The following is a 15,219-nucleotide window of genomic DNA, read 5'->3' on the forward strand; positions in this document are numbered from 1 at the left end:
TAGAGTAATAAATCTGTACAAACATATACAGGTGCTGTGGGGAGGGGAAGAAGGTAGGGCGGGGGGATGGGGAGGGGGAGAGGAAGGAGGGGGCTCAAGGAGGCCTTCCCAGACTGAGCCCCCTTTTTCCTCTCCTTCTCCCCATCGCCACCCCCCAGCCCTACCTCCTTCCCCTCCCCACAGCACTTGTATATATTTGTACATATTTATTACTCTATTTATTTTACTTGAACATTTTTACTACTCTATTTTATTCATGATGTGCATATAGCTATAATTCTATTTATTCTGGTGGTTTTGACACCTGTCTACATGTTTTGTTGTCTGTCTCCCCCTTCTAGACTGGGAACCCGTTGTTGGGTAGGGACCGTCTCTATATGTTGCTGATTTGTACTTCCCAAGCACTTGGTACAGTGCTCTGCACACTGTAAGTGCTCAATAAATACGATTGAATGAACTTAACTTCTCTGTGCCTCAGTTCCCTCATCTGTAAAATGGGGATTAAGACTGTGAGCCCCATGTATGACAGGAACTGTGTTGAACTGATTTGCTCGTTTCCAATCCGGCACTTAGCCTGGCACATAATAATAATAATAATGATGGCATTTATTAAGCGCTTACTATGTGCAATGCGCTGTTCCAAGCGCTGGGGAGGTTACAAGGTGATAAGAGCTTAACAACTACCACAATTATTATTATTATGAGCTTCCACCACACTTATGTATTTTTCTTATAGTGAAGAAACCTGGGTTCTAAGCCCAGTTTAGCCACTAATTTGCTATGTGACCATAGCCCTGTCACTTGACTACAAAGGGCCTCAGTTTCCTCATCTGTAAAGTGGGGATACCAGCTCTTGGACTGTGAGTCCCACACAGGACAGGGAATGTTTCTGATCTGATGATCATGTATTGAACCAATGCTTGACACCTTGCCTCGACTTGTCTTACATTGTCGAGTCCTCTCCGCCCCATAATGAGTAGGTGCTTAATTAATACCACAATCAAGCAGCCATAATTGATTGAGAGTTATAATCCTGGTTCTCCCCACCCTTGAGCAAGTCTTGTCCCTTTCCCTGACCTCTGCAAAGCCGGCACAACTCTCCTCAGGCGAGCTGAGCTGGATAGCAGATCCACAGTTGTTTGGCTGAATGTGTAGCGGAAACCCCGAACGTCACTCCCTTTCGCTGGTAGTGTTGGATTCCTCCTCCCCTCCACCCTGCTCAGAGGCCATGAAGTTGCGTGAGCCCATGCCCGTACATGGCAGCCAGGACAGATTGGCTTTTTTGTTTAAAATTCATTTCCAGCTCCGATCCCACTGGACTGTGGTGGTGGTGGTGGGTGGTTCCTCCCCCAGGTGCCAGACTTCCTTCCACGGGATATTTTTTTCTGGGCAAACATCTTCTTGGATCCTGCCGGTTTCCTCCCTGGAACTGGGTGGGCAGCCCTGAGCAGTGCTTCAGCATTAGGGATTTAGGTTAGAGCTTTCTGACCAAGTGAGGGCTTTTAGTTCTTGAGATGGGTGAGAGGGGAAGATTATGGATTCTCATCTCTAGGCAGAGGACCTGGGCTCTCATCCAGATTCTGCCACTTGCTTGTTTTGTGGCCTTGGGCAAGTCATTTTTAACTTTTCTGTGCCTCTGTTTCCTCATCTGTAAAATGGAGATGAAATACTAGTTCTCCCTCCTACTTAGACTGAGCCTCATGTGGGATAGGGACTGTCCTTCATGATTGTCTTGTTTCCTCTCCCAGTGTTTAGTTCAGTGCTAGGTTCAGAGTAAGCGTTTAACAAATCCTACAATTGTTATTATTATTATTCTGGAATGCATAATGGAAAGAGCACGGGCCTGGGAATCAGAGAACCTGGGTTGCCTCATCTGCAAAATGGGGATTCAATACCTGTTTTCCCTCCTGCTGAGACACGTGGGACCTGATGATTTTGTATCTACCCACCACGGGTGGCTCATGGGTTCACACCCCAGTGCTTGGCACACAGTAAGCACGTACCAAATGCCACAATTATTATTACTAATTATTATCGAGCCTTATGGAACTTTGCCCCAGTGAGCCAGCAAAATGGTCCCTAAACCTGGGCGGACATTGGTTGCCGCGGGAAGAGGGAGGAGCCAAATCTCCAAGGATGGCCAGCCTCGACAGCCACTCTATCCACAGTGGATCTCTGCTGAGTGCAGCCTTCTTAGGGAGAGGGAAGAACTGGGGCAGGCATTGAGCCGGAATGGCAATTTAAGAGGCAGGGATAGTGTCCCACCAGCTGGCCTATTTCACTGATTGCTTCTAAATGGGGCCTTTTTTAACCAGGCCATTTTCCAGGGGTGGCCCAGTATGTGCACAGAGAAGGATATTGAACTATAGATGGGGATTTACCTTCAGCTGGGTGTGTGGTGATTTGCAACTTGGCCACATCCTCCTGCCAGTCTCATGCAATTCGGGGAAGGCAGACTGGAGAGAGGGTGCCCTGATATGGCCTCCCAGATGGCTGTAAATTCAGGTGCCTGGGCAGGAGCAGACCAGTCTGGGGGAATCTTCACAAGAGTCTGTCCCTTCTACCTATAGGGCCATCATTTATCTGGCACTGAGGGCTCACCGGGTGAAGAGCCCTGAGCCAGGTGCTGTGGGGAATTATCAAGGGAAAACCAGACCCGTCCCCTACCCATTCGAAGGTGCTGATGCCATTCGCAGAGAATCAGAGTGGCCTGCCAGGTGACACCATTCTCACAAGGCTTGGCTAAATCCCCTCCGGAGGGAAGAAGGGTGTGCCTAGGCATCAGCAGAGACTGATGCAAAAATACTCTTCTAACCAAATAGCCCTGAGCATTGTTCTCCAAACACACAGTTCTGCACAGTCTATCTAAACACACTAAAGTCTGCCCAGTGATTATCCAGGGCCAGCCTGAACTTACTGGACTGTTTACGCCGCTGTGTACGTCCCAGCCTTCTTCTCCAGAACCTGAGGGACCAGCAGGCAGGGGCTGCCATCCATCTCTGTCGCTCTTCATTGCTTGAGATGATGTCTTAGGAACCTTTGTATTATACCTCCGCTTTAGGTTTTAGTGGTACTTATGTTTTTAAAGCCGCTCAGCGCCCGGCCAAGGGTGCAGAGGGGCAGGCCCTCAGAGGAGAAGGAGAAAGGGAAGTTTAAGCAAAGCAACACTTGATGACCAGATCATTCCCCTTAGCCTGTCTCTGGGGGCCCCAGCCTCCTCCTCCTCCTCTCCCTCCCTCTGACCTCTCCCCTGAGCAGAAACAGGGAAAATAGCCACAGGTCAGACCTTCTTCCCACCCAAGCTGCTGAGAGAAACCAGGGCCCACCCTTTTTATGAAGTCAACAGGGCTTTCTCCATCATTCAAACTTGGTTCAAATTTCGAACAGAGACCTCCCCATCCTACAGTGATGCCTCCCCTCAGGCTTCTGGTATTAATTCCATATACTCCGTGGCTTGCTCTTTCTTCATCCTACTTGTTCTCCCCTGGCAGTTGATCAAATCAAGGTATCTCTTAGGTGCTTATCATGTGCAAAGCACCAAACCTGTCTCCTGGGAGAATACCATAAAGTTCTTAAATGTGATCCCTGCCCTCAAGGAGCTTCCAATCTAGTGGGGGACACAGACATTAAATTAAATTACAGGCAAGGGAAGCAACGGAGTATAAGAATATGGACAAAAGTGCTGTAGGGGCGGAGCTGGGTATCAAATAGGGGTATGGACTTAAGTGCATGGGTAACACAGAAAGGAGGGAGAATAGGGTGGGGAGATGAGAAGTTAGTCAGGGAAGGGTTCCTTCAGGAGATGTGATTTTAGTTGGGTTTTGAAGGTGGGAGAGCTGTGGTCTGTGAAGAGGGAGGGAGTTCCAGGCTGGAAATCACAGAAATGTGAAAGAAACTCAGAGTGTGTCTGAAAGCTGAAGTTCAGAACTGATGACTTTCCTGTGAGTGCTGAAGGAGAGAGAGCCCCTCAGCCTTTCTTTCTCCCAGAACCAAGGCAGGGCGGGGACAAGATGTTTATATCCGATCTTCAGCTTGGTAGAGTCTTGAGGGTTTGATAGAGCAGAACTGGGTTTTCACCATTGTACAAAAACAGGCCAGGAGGTTTTTTATTTCTGCAGTCCTCAGGGGACTAAATGTCAGCGTACAGTTGGATGGAGGTGCCTTGAGGATATCTCAGAACCCTGGCCTGATTATCTGGCCCAGGATCCAGGTGACCTCAGGAAGGTGTTCTTCCTGTCACCCGCTCCCCCTGCCATTCCTCCCGGCTTGGATCCCACCTTGCTTGAAATTATCGTTTTCTTTTCCTAAAGACAAAAATATTCTCCACACATTTAGAGCTAGCCTTTCAATAAGGACATACCTGCTCTTCTGTTCACCCAGCTTATTTACTGGCCCTCCAATCTCCAGGAAATGAAGCGATAAGGGCATTCTCTTCTGCAGCCTGGCATACGTTGTTACTCACCTTGGGCTGGTTGCAGGTGGCTTTTTCTAGGGTCGTTTTGTAATAACTCAGTCTTCTCTCCTGAAGCTGAAGCTGGATTGGGATTCCTGATCCCTTTGGAGAGGTTTGGCATTGTACACGTCCTAAGAGAGGAATCTTGTCAAACACCCATGCTTTCATTTCACCTGAGTCTTGTGGGATCCTCCAACTTTCCTCTCCCTTTTGTGCCATAGTTTCTCCACTGTAGCCAAGTCTTCCCTTGTGCTGGGGCTTGCTGGGCAGGGGCAGGGGAGGGGGTACCAGCCCCGGGCTCCCTGGAATAGGCCCTGGCACCTCTGGACTTCAAAGTTATTTGATTTGAGAGATTTAAAATGTAAAGTTGGATAATTACATAAATACTGGCATTTCTTTCATTACAGATGTAGCACTGGCGTCCCAGCCTTGCCTTCTGAAGCCCCTCTTAGATTGTCCTAGCTTGGTTTTTTTGTTTGTTTAATTTTTAATGGTACGTATTAAATGCTCACTAAGTGCCAGGTTCTGTACTAAGCCTTGAGGTAGATACAAGATAATCAGGTTGGACACAATCCCTGTCCCACATTGGGCTCACATCCTAATTTGGAGGAAGCATATTTAATCCCCCATTTTACATTTGAGGTAACTGAGGTACAGTAATGGAGGCAGGGATAACTTTTGCTAGGATGATGGAGGCAGAGAGAGTTTTGGCTAGGTTGATGGAGGCAGGGGTAAGTTTTGACCAGGATGGTGGAGACAGGGATCGATTTGGCTAGGAGGATGAAGGCAGGGGTACCTTTGTCTGGTATGATGGAGTCAGGGGTAACTTTGGCACATCTACTTTGAGGCAGGGGTAGCTTTGGTTGGCAAATCTCTTTGAAGCACCTCCAAGCCCTCAGAAAGGACTTTTGGTCCACCAGAAGGAGGCAATCCATGGTGGCATTTCCAATGCTCTCTGCCGACAATTCCCCTGCTGGCTTGCTTGTACTTAGGCATAGAAACAGGCCTTAATTTACCTTCTGCTCCTTCCATGGGCCTAGCTCCATTTCGGGTGGGTGCTCGGTCCGTGGTCCCGAGACCTTTGAGCAGCAAAGCTGTCCTAGTGCCAGAGATGTCATTTGCAGATCTGTCCATAGGGTCAGTGTTAGGCTGGGTGGATCCTGGGCAGAGAGAGGCAGGGGGTCCCACCCAAAATTCACTCCTCTGCCCCACATGCCCATAGGCTCTGCCCTTCCACACCAGCTCTGAGTAGGTTACTTTGAATGGGTACTGGCTATGTTGACACGAGTAAGAAGAAGGGCAGTAGGAATGAAGCCATGATGTTGACACGAGTAAGAAGAAGGGCAGTAGGAATGAAGCCATGAAGTCTTCTGAGCAAATACTCCTCTAAACTGTAAGCTTATTGTGGGCAGGGAATGTGTCTGTTATATTGTACTCTTCCAAGCGCTTAATCTAGTGCTTGGTGCAGAGTAAGTACTCAATGAATGTGATTGACCGGCTGAAAAAAATACCAGTTTGTCCAATGCATACGCTGTCCTCTACTTGTGTCCCTTTGCTTCACTCTTTTCTTCTGCTATAACCGTCTTGCATATTTTGCTTCTCCCGAACTGATCTTCTAACTACACCAGGCTCAAAATTCAAATATCCCTTGCTCACACCTATCCCCTTGAATGAAAATCTCCCTCATATCAGCCAAATCCTGTCTGTCCTGCCTTCAGAGCCCTCCAAGAAAGCCGCTACCTCCAACAGAGTCCCCAGGCTAACTCCCAATCTTCCTCATCATGCACTCTCCACAGCTACCTAGTTATTCATACGTAATCAATCAATCAGTGGTATTCACTGAGTGCTTACTTACTGTGTGCAGAGCACTGTACTAAGCGCTTGGGAGTGTACAACAAAGTTGGTAGACATTTTCTCTGCCCAGAAGAAATTTACTGTCTAGAGAGGTAGAGAGACATTAAATTATGTAGGGCTGAGGGTGGGGTAAATATCAAGTACTTAAAAGGTAGGGATCCAAGTGCATAGGCAATGGAAGGCATTGAGGGCTTAGTCAGGGAAAGTCCCTTGGAGGAGGTGGGGTTTTAATAAGACTTTGAAGGTAGGGAGAGTGATCGTCTTTTGGTTATAAAGGAGGAAGAAGTTCCATTCATTCATTCATTCATTCATTCATTCATTCATTCATTCATTCATTCACTCATTCAATCGTATTCATTCATTCATTCATTCAGTTGTATTTATTGAGCACTTACTGTGTGCAGAGCACTGTACTAAGCGCTTGGGAAGTACAAGTTGGCAACATATAGAGACGGTCACTACCCAACAATGGGCTCACAGTCTAGAAGGGGGAGACAGACAACAAAACAAAATATATTAACAAAATAAAATAAATAGAATGGTAAATATGTACAAGTAAAATAGAGTAATAAATCTGTACAAACATATATACAGGTGCTGTGGGGAGGGGAAGGGGGTAGGGTGGGGGGATGGGGAGGGGGAGAGGAAGGAGGGGGCTCAGTCTGGGAAGGCCTCCTGGAGGAGGTGAGCTCTCAGTAGGGCTTTGAGGCTAGAGGCAGGGAGTGGGTAAGCAGTTGGTGGTGAGATAGATGAGATCAAGTTTCGGTGAGAAGGTTGGCGTTTAGAGGAGCAAAGTGTGCGGGCTAGGAAATCAATGAGGTAAGGTAGGAGGGTGTAAGATGATTGAGTGCTTTAAAGCCTATGGAAAAGAGTTTCTGTTTGATGTGGAGGAGGAAGGGCAAATGCAGGAGGTTCTTTAGGAGTGGGAAGATGTGGACTGAATGTTTCTTTTTTCAGAAAAATGATCCAGGCAGTAAAGTGAAGTAAGAACTGGAGTGGGGAGAAACAGGAGGCAGGGATGTCAGTCAAGGTTAAGTGCTTGGATAGTAGCAGTTTGGCTAGAGAGGAAATGGATTTTAGTTCTGTTGTGAAGGTAGAACTGACAGGATTTGGTGACAGATTGAATATGTGGAATGAGTGAGAGAGATGAGTCAAGGATAATTCCAAGGTTCAGTTTGTGAGACAGAAAGAATGGTGGTGCTGTTTATAGTGATGGGAAAGTTGGGGAGGACAGGATTTGGGTGGGAAAATGAGATGTTCTGTTCAGAAAAGTTAAGTTTGAGGCGTTGGCTGGAAGTAAGGATGTCCTGAGGATATGAGGAAATGCGAGACTGCAGAGGAGAGAGGTCAGTGGTGGAGAGAAAAAATTGGGAATCATCTGTGTAGAGAATGTAGCTGAGGGAGCTAATATGTTCTTTCTATATCTTTGTTTATTCATTTGTATCATAAATACCACTGATTACCATCTGCACCCATTCTGTAACCTATTGTATATTTGGCAATTAGTGTCTACATTTCCCTCCCATTATAGGGTTAGCTCCTTGAGGGCAGAGATCCAGAGCCTTTTAGATCTATGGTTTGATTCCCAGTACAGAGAAGATGGAGAAGAGTGCTCAGGGCAAAGACCCAGGTCCCAAGTATGGAGAAGCAATCAACCAATCAATCAATCATATTCATTGTGCACTCTCCTTGTGCAGAGCACTGTACTAAGCACTTTGGAGAGGACAGTAGAACAGAGCTGATAGACACGTTCCTTGCCCACAATGAGTTTACAGTCTAGAGGAGTGTTGTGCATAGAGAAGCAGTGTGGCTCAGTGGAAAGAGCACGGGCTTGGGAGTCAGAGGTCATGGGTTCAAATCCCGGCTCTGCCAATTGTCAGCTGTGTGACTTTGGGCAAGTCACTTTACTTCTCTGGGCGTCAGTTACCTCATCTGTAAGATGGAGATGAAGACTGTGAGCCCCATGTAGGACAACCTGATCACCTTGTATCCTCCCCAGTGCTTAGAACAGTGCTTTGCACATAGTAAGCACTTAACAAATGCCATCATTATTATTACTATTATTATTATTCAGGAGTCCTTCAATCATCTATCTTTGGCAATGGCTGTCTTGAGTTGAAAGCCTTGGAAAGGTTTTTTTTTTTATTTTTTTTAATGGTGTTTGTTAAGCACTTACTATGTGTCGGGCACTGTCCTAAACACCGAGGTAGACAGAAGTCCATGTCCTATATAGGGCTCACAGTCTCAATCCCCATTTTACAGGTGAGGTAGTTGAGTCACAGAGAAGTTAAGTGAATTGCCCATGGTCACACAGCAGATAAATGGTGGAGGTGGGATTAGAACTCAGGTCCTCTGACTCCCAGGCCTGTGATCTTTCCATTAGACCACACTGCTTCAGTTTTGGTCATGTGTAGCTTGCTGTAAATGGTATGAACAGATGGATTCAGAAGAAATTACTCTGAGGAGGGAAAAGAGGAGGAGGGGGGAAAGGAGCAGAAGGAGGAGAAGGGGGCAAAGGCCCATGCTGTTGACCCAAAAGCAGCAGATGGAAATTAGCATCATACTCGCACGTCATCTTTACATCATTCAGTGTTGGCATCCCCTCAGAACCTGCCCTTTTTCCCAAATTCCCATTTCTCCTGCTGCGTCTGGTGGGCTGAATGGCCTGGATAGGCTCTCCCAAGGCCTGATCTGCTACCCTGCCTCAGGCCCGCGGGGATGGGATGTCTCAGCTCTCCCCGGCTGTCCCGGACCAGGTTTGAGAGCCGAGATGGTCGAGGGGGACAGATTTCACACCGCTCCCCCTCTCTGGTCACTATAAGAGCACCAGTTCCAAAGTCCTTCTAGCGATGTCCAGAACAGGACCCTCTGAGCACTAGGCCTGCCCTGCTGGGCGTCGGCAATTCCTGATGCTAAGGCCACCCTTCTGCTTAGGAAGGCACTTGGCTGTGACCCAGGTCCTGTAAGTTTGGTGGCAACCAGCCTGTTGGTCACGAGCCTGTTGGCCCAGTCAGGTGTGAGACTGCTCTTTCAAGGGCAGGAGAGAGCTCAAGTCCTCTCAGCTGGAGCGGAGAACCCAGATCCTGGGAAACTGGACACCTGAGGGCCCCACTCTTCTTGCCCCTCTGAAATTCCCCTTGCCCCCTCCCCAGTGAGTTGTTTTACCCACTCGGGGCCCATCTTTCACCCCAGATCCCAAAGCCCTTTACAGGACAAGTAGAGGAACGCAAAGAATGATTATACCCTAGAGCCTGGAGCTCTTTAATAAAAGCCCAGCATATTTCTTGGATGGGTTTCATCTTCTGAAAGGCAGGCACTGAATCACCTGATCTTTTTGGGTCTTTTTTGGGTTCCTTTCAGCTCTGGCATCCTAGGTTTCGGTGATTCCTACCCTGTTACCACAGGCACCTTGCCAGACAGCAGGGTTAAATAGGGTCCCTTCTAAATGTGATCACATCTCCGGGTGATAACTGACAGCAGGATTCCTCTTTCCCTGGAGGAGGTCTGCCAAGTCCACCGAGATCATTGGTCCAAAGAAGCCAAACTGCCCATTTTTGAGGAGGGGAACCTGAGGCCTGGTGGGGAAGGGCAGCAATGACCGTCCTGCCCTGATCTCTCCCACACAGCCACCGAAACCTAAGCTGTGGGAACGGAATATCCTGGCTGTGCTGGGTTTCCGTCCCCGGACTGGGGGGGCTCGCCCTCCCCTGAATCCTGCATGCAGGGGCGTTCTGCCTCAGACACACCCGGTCTCTTGGCCCCCAGCTGCCTTCCCCCACGTCCTCCTCCGCTTCCTGCCCTGCAACCTCAGCCAATCAGCTTTATCTCGAATCTGTTTTCAAATCCTGTACCTCACTGCGGCAAAAGGGCCCCTCCCTTGTAGAACTTCAACACAGGAAACAGACTTAGCATCAGTAGCACAAACAGTGGGAAAGTACGGCAAGGCTCGTAGGGCATCAACTAGTCCCGCTTCCTTCCCCAAGATTTGGACTGGTTCCTCGGACCCCTTAACGGCAGACTGAACACCATCTGCTCTGGGTGGTCTTAGGCAATCGCTTTCCCCCACGGCAGGAGCCTGGACCTGATGACCTCTTGAGTTTTCCTCATCTAGTATCTCTGACTTCAAAAGGGAGAACCAGGTTGACTCATAAAGCCCATTTCCCAGCATGACTCAATGACCGATTTGGCTCAGCAGAGCCAGGTCTGTTGAGTGGTTAATTGAGAAAGTCTTTCGGTAACCACAGTTTGGGCACTTTGGGGGCAGAATCTTCAGTTAATGCTGCTGTTTGCCCAGCTTGCCATCTCCCTCTTTGAAAGGAAGGACTCAGCGGGGAAATGAAGAAGCAGAGGGAATCAGAGGGCCTGGATTCTAACCCCGCCTCTGCCAAATGCTTGCTGTGTGACCTTGGGCAAGTCATTTAACTTCCTTGTGCCTCAGTTTTCCTGTTCTCTCTCATAGTTAGACTGTAAACCCTGTGCAGGACAAGAGACTATGACCAACCTAATTAATTTGTATCTACTCCAGGGCTTACAATAGTGTTTGACACGTAGTAAGAGCTTGTTGTTGTTGTCTTATGCTGTCGAGTAGTGTCTGACCCATAGCAACGCCACAGATACATCTCTTCCAGAATGCCCCACTTCCATCTGCAATCGTTCTGGTAGTGTATCCATGGAGTTTTCTTGGTAAAAATGCAGAAGTGGTTTACCATTGCCTCCTTCTGTGCAGTAAACAAGTCTCTGCCCTTGACTCTCTCCCAAGCTTAACAAATACTATTTTTTAAAAAAAGACTAGATAGTTCTCAGAGCTTCTTCTCAGTCAATCAATAATTATACAGAGCACTGATCTAGTCACTCAGTAATACACAAAAGAGGAAAAGAGGCAGTCCCTGCCCTTGAGGAGTTCACAGTCTAATGGGAGAAGACAAGACAAGTGAGAGGAGCAGGAGGAAAAAATAGGTATACCTGGTTGCTTATATCAGCCAATCAGTGGTATTTTATTAAGAGCTTACTGGGTGCAGAGCACTATACTAAGCACTTGGGAGAGTACAATAGAGTAGGTGGATACAATCCCCGCCGTCAAATTGCTTAGAATCTAGTGCTAAAAGTGACTGTGGGGAAGACACCACCCAAGGTGGTGGAAATTATTCAGAAAAGGGTTTCTGGGAGGACTTTGAAGATGGAAGAGCTGTGATCTGGTCGATTTGAAGAAGAGAGTTTCTGGCGTGGGAGATGACAGCAAGAAGGTGGAAGCGAGAGAGGTGAGAGTGAGATTGGTACAGTGCTAAGAGCTTAGTACAGTGCTCCTCGTACAGTAAGCGCTCAATAAATACAATTGAATGAATATAGTAAGACAGTGAGCTTGGGAACTTGGGAGAAGCAGATCTATCAGTGGTATTTATTGCAGGGCACTGTACTAAGCACTAAGAATTGGTAGACACGTCCTCTGCCTACAATGATCTTACAGTCTAGCGAGGGAGACAGACATACATGTAAATAAATTATAATATATAGTATAGAGAAGACTGCGAGTTGTTGGTATAGCAGTGGAGATAGCAGACATATACATTGCTGTTGAAGAGCCCTGAAGCTAATGGTCAGGACTGCCTGTTTCCTGGCTTTTAGGATTTGATAGTATGAGAATGCTGGGCACAGGGAAAATTACCAGTGATCCAAATGGATATGAAGAGTCCAAGTTGTGCAAGTACTATGCATATGTTAGAAGCTAAGATGGGGAGAAGGGTATTGAGGGGAAGTTGTATCTAATAGGAGGCTATTGGGTTGTAAGAACTGAGATTCTCTAGTATCTCTCTTCCTCTCTAAACTGTAAGCTCATTGTGGGCAGGGAAGTTGTCTGCTAATGCTGTTGTATTGTACTCTTCCAGTCCTCTGCACATAGTGAGTGCACAATAAATACCACTGATTGATTGTTAATAGAACTTGTTCTTGGCGTTCTGCTGTTGGGTGCATCCACGCAGAAATCTGGCCACAGTTTTCTTGTTTCACTATCAGTCAATCAACAAGTGGTATTTATTGAGTGCTTACTGTATGCAGAGCACTTTACTAAGCGCTTGGGAGAGTACAGTACAACAAAATTGGTAGGCATGTTCCCTGCCAACAATGAGCTTACAGTCTAAAGCTTACATTCTGCAGTCTACACTATCCATCTCTCCTTCTTCATTCTCATTTCCAGAATCCCTTGGGCTGGTCCAAGTAACATTTTTGCTCAGAAGGGGAAGCCCACACTTTCTGTAGATGGATCCAACTATCCCCCTAGGCAGGGGGGAAGTACAGCCATGTGCTCCAGAGAGGAGGGAGAAAGAGAAGCAGCATGGTGTAATGGATAGATCACAGACCCGGGAGTCAGAAGGTTATGGGTTCTAATTCTGGCTCTGCCACTTGCCTGCTGTGTGACCTTGGGCAAGTCACTTCTCTGTGCCTCATTTACCTCATCTGCAAAATGGGGATTGAGACCATGAGCCCTATGTGGGACAGGGACTGTGGACAGCCTCCTTGTGTCCACCCCGGCACTTCGTACCTGGCACAAAGTAAGCGCTGAACAGATACCACAGTTATTATTAAAAAGCCCTTCCCCTATACATACATTGCATTACAGGTGCAGCCCCAAAGGGTGTATCATCCTGGCCAAAGCCAAGGTCCGAGTTTGACCGCAGTCTGCCATCTGCAGAGCAGTCAGCTGGCCGTCCTGTGCAGGAGGAGGGGTGGCAAGAGGGAGGGCTGTTCCACCCACTTCACTCCTCTGCCAGTTGCCACATAGCTGGCAGCAGCTGGGAGCAGATGTGAGCTGCGCAGGAGTAGCAATAGGTGGCAGGGAGGTAGCGTGGCTCAGAGAAGCAGCGTGGCTCCGTGGAAAGAGCACGGGCTTTGGAGTCAGAGGTCATGGGTTCGAATCCCGACTCCGCCACATGTCTGCTGTGTGACCTTGGGCAAGTCACTTAACTTCTCTGAGCCTCAGTTACCTCATCTGTAAAATGGGGATTAACACTGTGAGCCCCACGTGGGACAACTTGATCACCTTGTATTCCCCCCCCCCCCAGCACTTAGAACAGTGCTCTGCATATAGTAAGTGCTTAACAAATGCCATCATTATTATAGGCTACTGGGGCTAACTAGGTACCCGCTGTTGCCAACGGGGTCACTCCTGGCCAGGATCAGGAAGCCCAACTCCGTACCTCAGATCCGGGACTTATCATGCCACACTGGAATAAGAATAATAATGGCATTTGTTATGTGCTTACCATGTGCTGAGCACTGTTCTAAGTGCTGGGGGAGATACAAGGTAATCAGATTGTCCCTCGTGGGGAAGGAGGAACAGGTGCCCAGCCTTAAACTCCTGACTGGACTGGCCTTCAGTAACAGTACTCCCATCCCCTGCCTCCTGCTGCCTTGAAGTCATTCCCTTCCTGCCTTGAAAGCAGAAATCCCACCAAGATTTCTGTTCATTCCCCCTCTTCCAAGCTGCTCACATGCCACCCACATCCAGGCCCAGAATCCCAGACAGATGTCAGTAACAAGCCTCCAGAGTCCTTCTCGGAGAGGTTCTGGTTAGTGATGACCAAGAAGGTACCCCCTCATTTCCTCATTTTACTGGGAGCCATCTCACCAATGAAGGCCAAAATTTCCGTTTCCAAGAATAGCTCTTTGGTCTCCCCAGAAGGAAAAAAAAAAAGGATCAAACTGACCCCAAGCTCGTAAGCTCCTTGAAGTGTGTATTCATTAATATATTTTTTAAGAACTTGCTATGTGCTAAACCCACTGTACTAAATACTGGGGTAGATACAAGATAATCAGGTTGGACACAGTTCCTGTTCTGTACAGGGCTTATAGTCTACGGGGGAGGAAGATCAGGTATTTAATCCCCATTTTACAGTTGAGGAAATTGAGGTACAGAACTGTTAAGTGACACACTTAGGGAAACAGCAGGTGAGTGGGAGAGCTGGGATTCGAACCCTAACGCCCCAACTCCCAGGCCCATGCTCTTTCCATTTGGCCTATCCCCATTTTATTCATTCATTCAGTCGTATTTATAATAATAATAATGGCATTTATTAAGCACTTACTATGTGCAAAGCACTGTTGTAAGCACTGGGGAGGTTACAAGGTGACCAGGTTGTCCCATGGGGGGCTCACAGTCTTAATCCCCATTTTACAGATGAGGTAACTGAGGTCCAGAGAAGTTAAGTGACTTGCCCAAAGTCACACAGCTGACAATTGGCGGAGCTGGGATTTGAACCCTTGACCTCTGACTCCAAAGCCCGGGCTCTTTCCACTGAGCCATGCTGCTTCTCATTGAAGCGTTCAGTTCTTATTGAATGCTTACTGTGTGCAGAGCACTGTACTAAGCGCTTGTGACCCGGAGGAGTCAGGTGCCCAGGCAAGATACAGACTCAGCTGCCTAACCATGCAGGCTCTGACAGCTAATCCACACTGCCCGCTGGGGTGCAGGTCATGGCATGGGTGGGGAGCGAGGAAGAGGAGGGCTAGGAAATCAAGTAAGAATTGCCTGAAAGAATGCCATCACCTCTCGCCTCTCCCTCAGAAAGCATTAAAAATAAAAATGAACTCACACCCAGGGCCGCTTCTGCCAAATTTTCCACCCTCGGTGAACTTCTGAAGTAGATCCCTCCTGAGCCTGCTACCCTGGACAGGGAGAGGGGAACCGTGGCCCCATATTAAGAACAGCCTTGTCTGAGGGGACAGCTGATCGCCTAACAAAGCATTCCTCCACTGATAGCGTCATTGTTTGAACTGTGGCGGGGGAGATTTCTCAGGGGCCAGATATTGGTGAGGCCGAGCTTCGTGCCTGTAATTGCCTTTGATTTATTGTTATTTCTCCTTTTCTCATTCCTGCTGGAGCTCTGCTCTTAGCCTCAGGCTATTTCTAGACTCTGCAG

The 15,219-nt window shown here is 47.9% G+C and overlaps 1 protein-coding gene across 1 annotated transcript in view; it reads left to right on the forward strand.

The window, feature by feature from the left end:
* CCDC69 (coiled-coil domain containing 69) overlaps positions 1-15,219 on the forward strand; it is a 38,160-nt gene that overhangs the window by 5,218 nt on the left and 17,723 nt on the right. The gene's annotated exons all lie outside the window — the stretch shown is intronic.

Source organism: Tachyglossus aculeatus, chromosome X1 (genome assembly GCF_015852505.1).
Source record: "Tachyglossus aculeatus isolate mTacAcu1 chromosome X1, mTacAcu1.pri, whole genome shotgun sequence".
Classification (NCBI taxonomy): domain Eukaryota; kingdom Metazoa; phylum Chordata; class Mammalia; order Monotremata; family Tachyglossidae; genus Tachyglossus; species Tachyglossus aculeatus.